Source organism: Cebus imitator, unplaced genomic scaffold (assembly GCF_001604975.1).
Source record: "Cebus imitator isolate Cc_AM_T3 unplaced genomic scaffold, Cebus_imitator-1.0 Scaffold287, whole genome shotgun sequence".
In the NCBI taxonomy this organism is placed as follows: domain Eukaryota; kingdom Metazoa; phylum Chordata; class Mammalia; order Primates; family Cebidae; genus Cebus; species Cebus imitator.
In genome coordinates, this window is record NW_016107602.1 from 173,855 (window position 1) to 179,289 (window position 5,435).

At 42.3% G+C, this 5,435-nt stretch overlaps 1 long non-coding RNA gene across 1 annotated transcript in view; it reads left to right on the forward strand.

Annotated features, from left to right (window-relative positions):
- The first annotated feature begins 2,178 nt into the window (after positions 1 to 2,178).
- LOC119467417 overlaps positions 2,179 to 5,435 on the forward strand; it is a 53,847-nt gene continuing 50,590 nt past the window's right edge. The window contains exon 1 of the long non-coding RNA XR_005195953.1: positions 2,179 to 2,299. This is a non-coding gene — a long non-coding RNA (uncharacterized LOC119467417). The remainder of the gene's footprint in view (positions 2,300 to 5,435) is intronic.

The following is a 5,435-nucleotide window of genomic DNA, read 5'->3' on the forward strand; positions in this document are numbered from 1 at the left end:
GGGCAGGAGGATCACTTGATCCAAGGAGTTTGAGGCTGCAGTAAGCTATGATCATGCTGCTGCACTCCAGCCAGGGCAACAGAGTGAGACCCTGCCTCTAGAAAAAACAAAAAGAAACAGAGTAAACAGTGATTACCAGAGACTAAAGAGGGGAAAGGGAAGGAACGATGGACTGAGATTGGTCCATGGTACAAAGTTATAACTAGAAGGAATAAGTACCACTGTTCTATTGCACAGGAGGGTGACTGTTACAAAATAGCCAGAAGAAAAGCTTTTGAGTGTTCTCATCGCAGAGAAATGATAAACGCATGAGGTGATGGATATGCTAACTACTCTGATTTTATTATTATGTAACATATATATGCATTGAAATGCTAAATTGAACCCCATAAATACGTACAATTACAAAGTGTCAAATTTTTTTTTAAAAGCAATTGAACATAATAGCTGACTTTCACTTCAGCCAAAGATGGAGTAATAAGGACAGGATTTACTTTCCTCCTGAAAAAAATCTGGACAAAATATGTGAAACACCCAAGACTATGGACCTTAGCAAGGCAGGACATGAAGTCCTACGGACAGTTGCCCTAGGTTACTGCCTGGAGAGAATGTCCAAGCTCTGGCACAGGGAAGTGGAATGCAGCAGGGTCCAGTGTTCTGTCTGAGTGGAGGAGGTGAGGCAGGGAGTCTGGGAGGGCCGAGTCAGCAGAGTTCTCAAGGCAGAGTTGCAGAGACGAAAAATCTGTGTGCACAGGGAACTCCAGAGGTCTGTGGAAGGTTCTCTTTGGGTCTTAGTTCCATACCGATTGGCACATGAAAGATAAAAAACTATCTGTAGCCGGTACATTAACCAGCCAAAAGGACTAGAGAGAACATGCCTGACGCTCACACAGAACCAGAAATAATTTCTGCTTCTGCTAGCCACAGTAGAAAACCTCTTAATTCACAAGGCAGAAGATGGAGTATTGAAAAGGTCTTTGCCTCAAGAGAGAAGCAAAATTAGTTCTAGAGTAAATGATGCTCTGGTCATACCTAAAAAAAAAAAACTTAAAATCAAGACCTGGAAAGATCAAAGTGTTTCTAGATAACTTAATTGTTAGGACAAATCTCATGCATGTTTACAGGAATATACAAATATTCAGCACTCAACAAGATAAAGTTCCCGATGTCTACTATCCAATCCAAAATTATCCAGCATGCCTCTTCCTCAATCCAGGTTTTCAGTTCTGGTCAATCTGTTCCACATTATTTCCAACTCTACCTTAGATAGCAAATGTTAAGTGTGTCTTTCCTCTCTGCCACTTTCTCTGAATTCTCTGCAGCTTCCACTAACCTTTTGAGGCCGCATTCTTGTGCCCAAAGACCTCCAGGTCTCATCTGGTTTCTCTGTGATCTCCTGCTAATGAAGCCTGAAGCCACCTTTTAGAGGATACAAACAAAAACAAAAAACTAACCAAAAAAGGAATGTTGTTGGCCCCAGCAATTTCATAGTACATACATTTACTTTGAACTCTTCCTTTGGGGGTGAATAATCCAGGTTGTCTGACAATTTCTATATATTATATACCACCCAATACAAAGTGTAGCAGTTTAATGACAGGAAGGTTTGTGTTGTGAGTAATCTGAGCAAATGTCCTGAAAGCCACAAGAAGCTTAGGTTTAAAGGCAAGAAATTTTGGAAAGTTTTAAATGTGTTTCATCCAGGTAAATAGGACCACAGATATAAAATTCAAAACACATGCTGTAAAAATATCCACATCTTCACATGAAGCATGCTCTCCTTGTGTAATGAGGCATGTCTTTTAGATAGTTTTCAGAAAGAATCTGATTTCATTCTTGGAGAAAAGCTATTAAATTCTAAGATCTGTGTGTGATCTCAATCTCCTGACTAAAGCCTCAGGCAGTAATAATACATCAAAAACAAAATCGGCATTGAGAAGATTTTAAAATAGAGGGAATAATAATCTCTTCCTTCCTAGAGGCAGGTCTCTCAGGCTAGGAATGGAGTCATAGGATTCACCTAGAAACGCCTGGTATCCTTGGGATGTCCTCTTAGGTAAGCAAACAAACATCCAAGTATTGTAAGATTCCTACCACATGCCAGATTCTGTGTTGTGTGCCAAAGGCTTGGAATAAAATGAAGCCAAGCCCCAGCCCCTCGGTTAGTGATGTTCTTATCCAAGTGGTTTTGGTTTGGCTTCCTCGGACACTTTATTCCATGTTGCCTAATAGTTAAAAAGCTCCTATTTTATAGTCAGTGCATCTTTCTGTGGGTCCCCAGAGAAGGAAAGACAGTGAGGTAAGTGAAGTGCAGCTTCTTCCCTCCTCCCTCCCTTCTCCTTTCTGCCCTTCCTGGGCTCTCTGACAAGGGCTGTTGTTGGCAGGGAGCGCCCAGCGTTTGAGGCCTTAGTTATAAGTTCTGTTCAGCTTTTCCTCTAAGTACTGCTCTTTGCTCTGTCTGCTCATAACTGAGTTTCTCCACTCTCCTGCCTCTGCTTGTTCTTAGAGTTCAAAGGCCCCTAGGATCACTTCTTCTGTCCCAGCCAAACTCAGCTCTCCCCTCCAATCTGATGTCCCAGAAACAAACTTCGGTCCACAAGAAACCAGATTTGTTTGGCAAGCCCCAGAACACTGGGATATGGATGGCCTGGCAGTCAGCCCTGCTGGACCGGGCTGTGAGTGGCATATGAGGTGAACCCTCATCCCATGGGCAGCATTGGGCTGTGTCCTGCTCCTTCCCCTTCTTTCCTTTGTATATAGCGATCCCTCTCCCTGGAACTCTTCTCTCATTCCTGTCCACTGCCTCTATTTTCACCTAGCCAACTCCTTTCCTCAAATACTGCCTCCTAGAGAAGTCTTCGGGGGTTCGTATTATGGACTGCAATCTTTCCTCTGCTCCCAAATCCATATATTGAAATTCTACACCCCAGTTTTCAGAATGTGACTTTATTTAGAAATAGGTTCTTTTCAAAGGTAGTCAAGCTAAAACGAGGTCATTAAGGTGGGCTCTAATCCAGTATGACTGGTGTCCTTATGAAAAGAGAAATTTGAACAGAGATATGCAGAGGAAAGATGGTACAAAGAGACACAGGGAAAAGACAGCCAGCAACAAGCCAAGGAGTGAGGTTCTCACAGCCCTCCGGAGGAACTAGCTCTGCCAAAACCTTGATCTTGGACTTCTGGCCTCTAGAACTGTGAGAAAATAAATGCCTGCTGATTAAATCACCCCACCTGTGGTATTTCATTATGGCTGCCCAAGCTGTTGCACTTTGCCTCTCTGAGCTTCAGTTTCTTCATGTATTGACTAGGCGTGATAATTTCTATTTCATGTGTGGATGGGAGGATTGAATGAGCTAATATGTGAACATCCCTGGATAGATGGCAGTTCTGTGCATAGCCCAGGGACATCTGGGGCATGTCTGCACAGCAATCGGGGCCTGAACTCAGTTTGGGACTTACTGATCATCAGGTGCTTGTGGGACATCCAGGAAGACATTCTAGTAGCAATGGCACATACAGTGCTGGGTAAGTGCCAAATCCATGTCAACTGAATTCCTTTGTTTTCCCTGTTCCCAATTTCTCTCTCCCTCATTTTCATGTGTGTAATCCAACAAGGCTGGCGTTCTCCATTCAGCCTTTCCATGCCCACTCTTCTCTCTACTACTTAACAACCTGTCAGCACAAGCAATGTCTATCTATCTGCCTCTGTTACCTGGGGAGTCATTTACTTTATGAAAAAACATAAAGATTGGAAACCCATGGGGCGCATGGAGGATGAAGAGAGAGCTTGAGTGGAGCAGGGCTTCCTTTGTGTCATGAAGATGAGATTGGGTGGTGTGGATGACTTATGACGTTTTTGATGGTACTTACTATGAGGAGACTTGCGGAGGCAAACCAACTGCCTTATAAATATGAGCTACTTCCCTCAAACATTTTATACTGAAACATGTAAATAAAAATGTCTCTGGCATGAAGTCTTGGCAATTTAGTTGTTTCTGGGTTGTAGAGAAACAAATCTAAGTGCATTAAATGATTATATCTGGGAAAATATAGCATACTGCTTTGAAATAAAGCTCTGTCGTAAGCTCAGCATGTGTATGTATATATAAGTGTGTGTGTATGCACACACATACACATGTATATTTGTGTGTTTGAATAAGAAAGTGAACTGAGGGAGAAGATACTTGATGTTTGTTTATATTCACTAGTCTTTTATCTCAAGCTGAAATCTTTTTTCTTTGGATACCTGTGGTTGTCTGATCACCACAAGTGTTAGTGAGAGATAACAAAATAACCAGAAAGAAGAAATATAAAATTATACAGAGAAGAGCCCAGACTAGACTTTCAAATCTGACCCATTCCCTGATGTATTGCCTTTCAGGGTGTTATGAGCCATAGCATGTAACAATCAGGAAGGACACCTGGTTCAGCTCCCTCATTCTAAGGCAGGGATGGGACGAACAGAGAAACTAAGCGGTCTGTCCAAATGATCCGTGGAAAGGCAGTGAGGCAGCCCCATTCAAGCCTGGGCAGAATTTCATGCTGTGAGGCCACTGTGTGATCCACATGAGGATCTAGGTCAGAGGTGACAGGTTTGTGAGAGGGCAACTCTTCAGTGTGGCTTTTCAATTTATGAAATTGAAAACTACTTTGCTGAGTAAGCAACTCACTGGCTGCCGAAGCAGGGCTCCAGTGGCATAGAAGGTACCTTCATGACAAATTAGAAAAAGGTACCACCTCCATGCATATGACACAGGAGAGAGATATGCCTTTCAGTAAAACAGGGAAATCTCCTTTCATGCCTGAGTAGATGTCTAGGGTGCATGGCTTGGAAAGCAGAGAGCAGCCTGGATTTCAATCCCTACAGGCCCCTGGCTGAGTGCCCTATTGCAGAATAACCTGTCAAACTGTACCTGGCAGATCTCTGCAGAGGTACCTTCACTGTGACTGAGGGAATGGGGAAGTGTTTGGGTAGCTAGATAAGACCTGGGGTTCCTTTTATTTTAAAAAATGTGTTATTCATACATTATCTTGGAACATATTTGTGGGGTACATGTGAAATCTTGTTACATACATAGAATGTGTAATGATCAAGTCATTGTATTGGGGCTATCCATCACCTCAAGTATTTGTCATTCCTGTGTGTTGGGAAGATTTCAAGTCCTCTCTTCTAGCTATTTATTTTGAGATATACAATACATTATCATTAACTATAGTCACCCTACTCGGCTATTGAATATTAGAACTTATTCCTTCTCTCAAACTATATGTTTGTACCCATTAACCAACCTCTCTTCATCCTCCCCCTTCTCCAACATATCCTTCTGTCTCTCATAGCTATCATTCCATTCCCTACCTTCCTGCGATCAAATTTTTTAGCTCCCACATATTAATGAGAACAAATGATATTTGTCTTTTCTGTACCTGCCTTATTT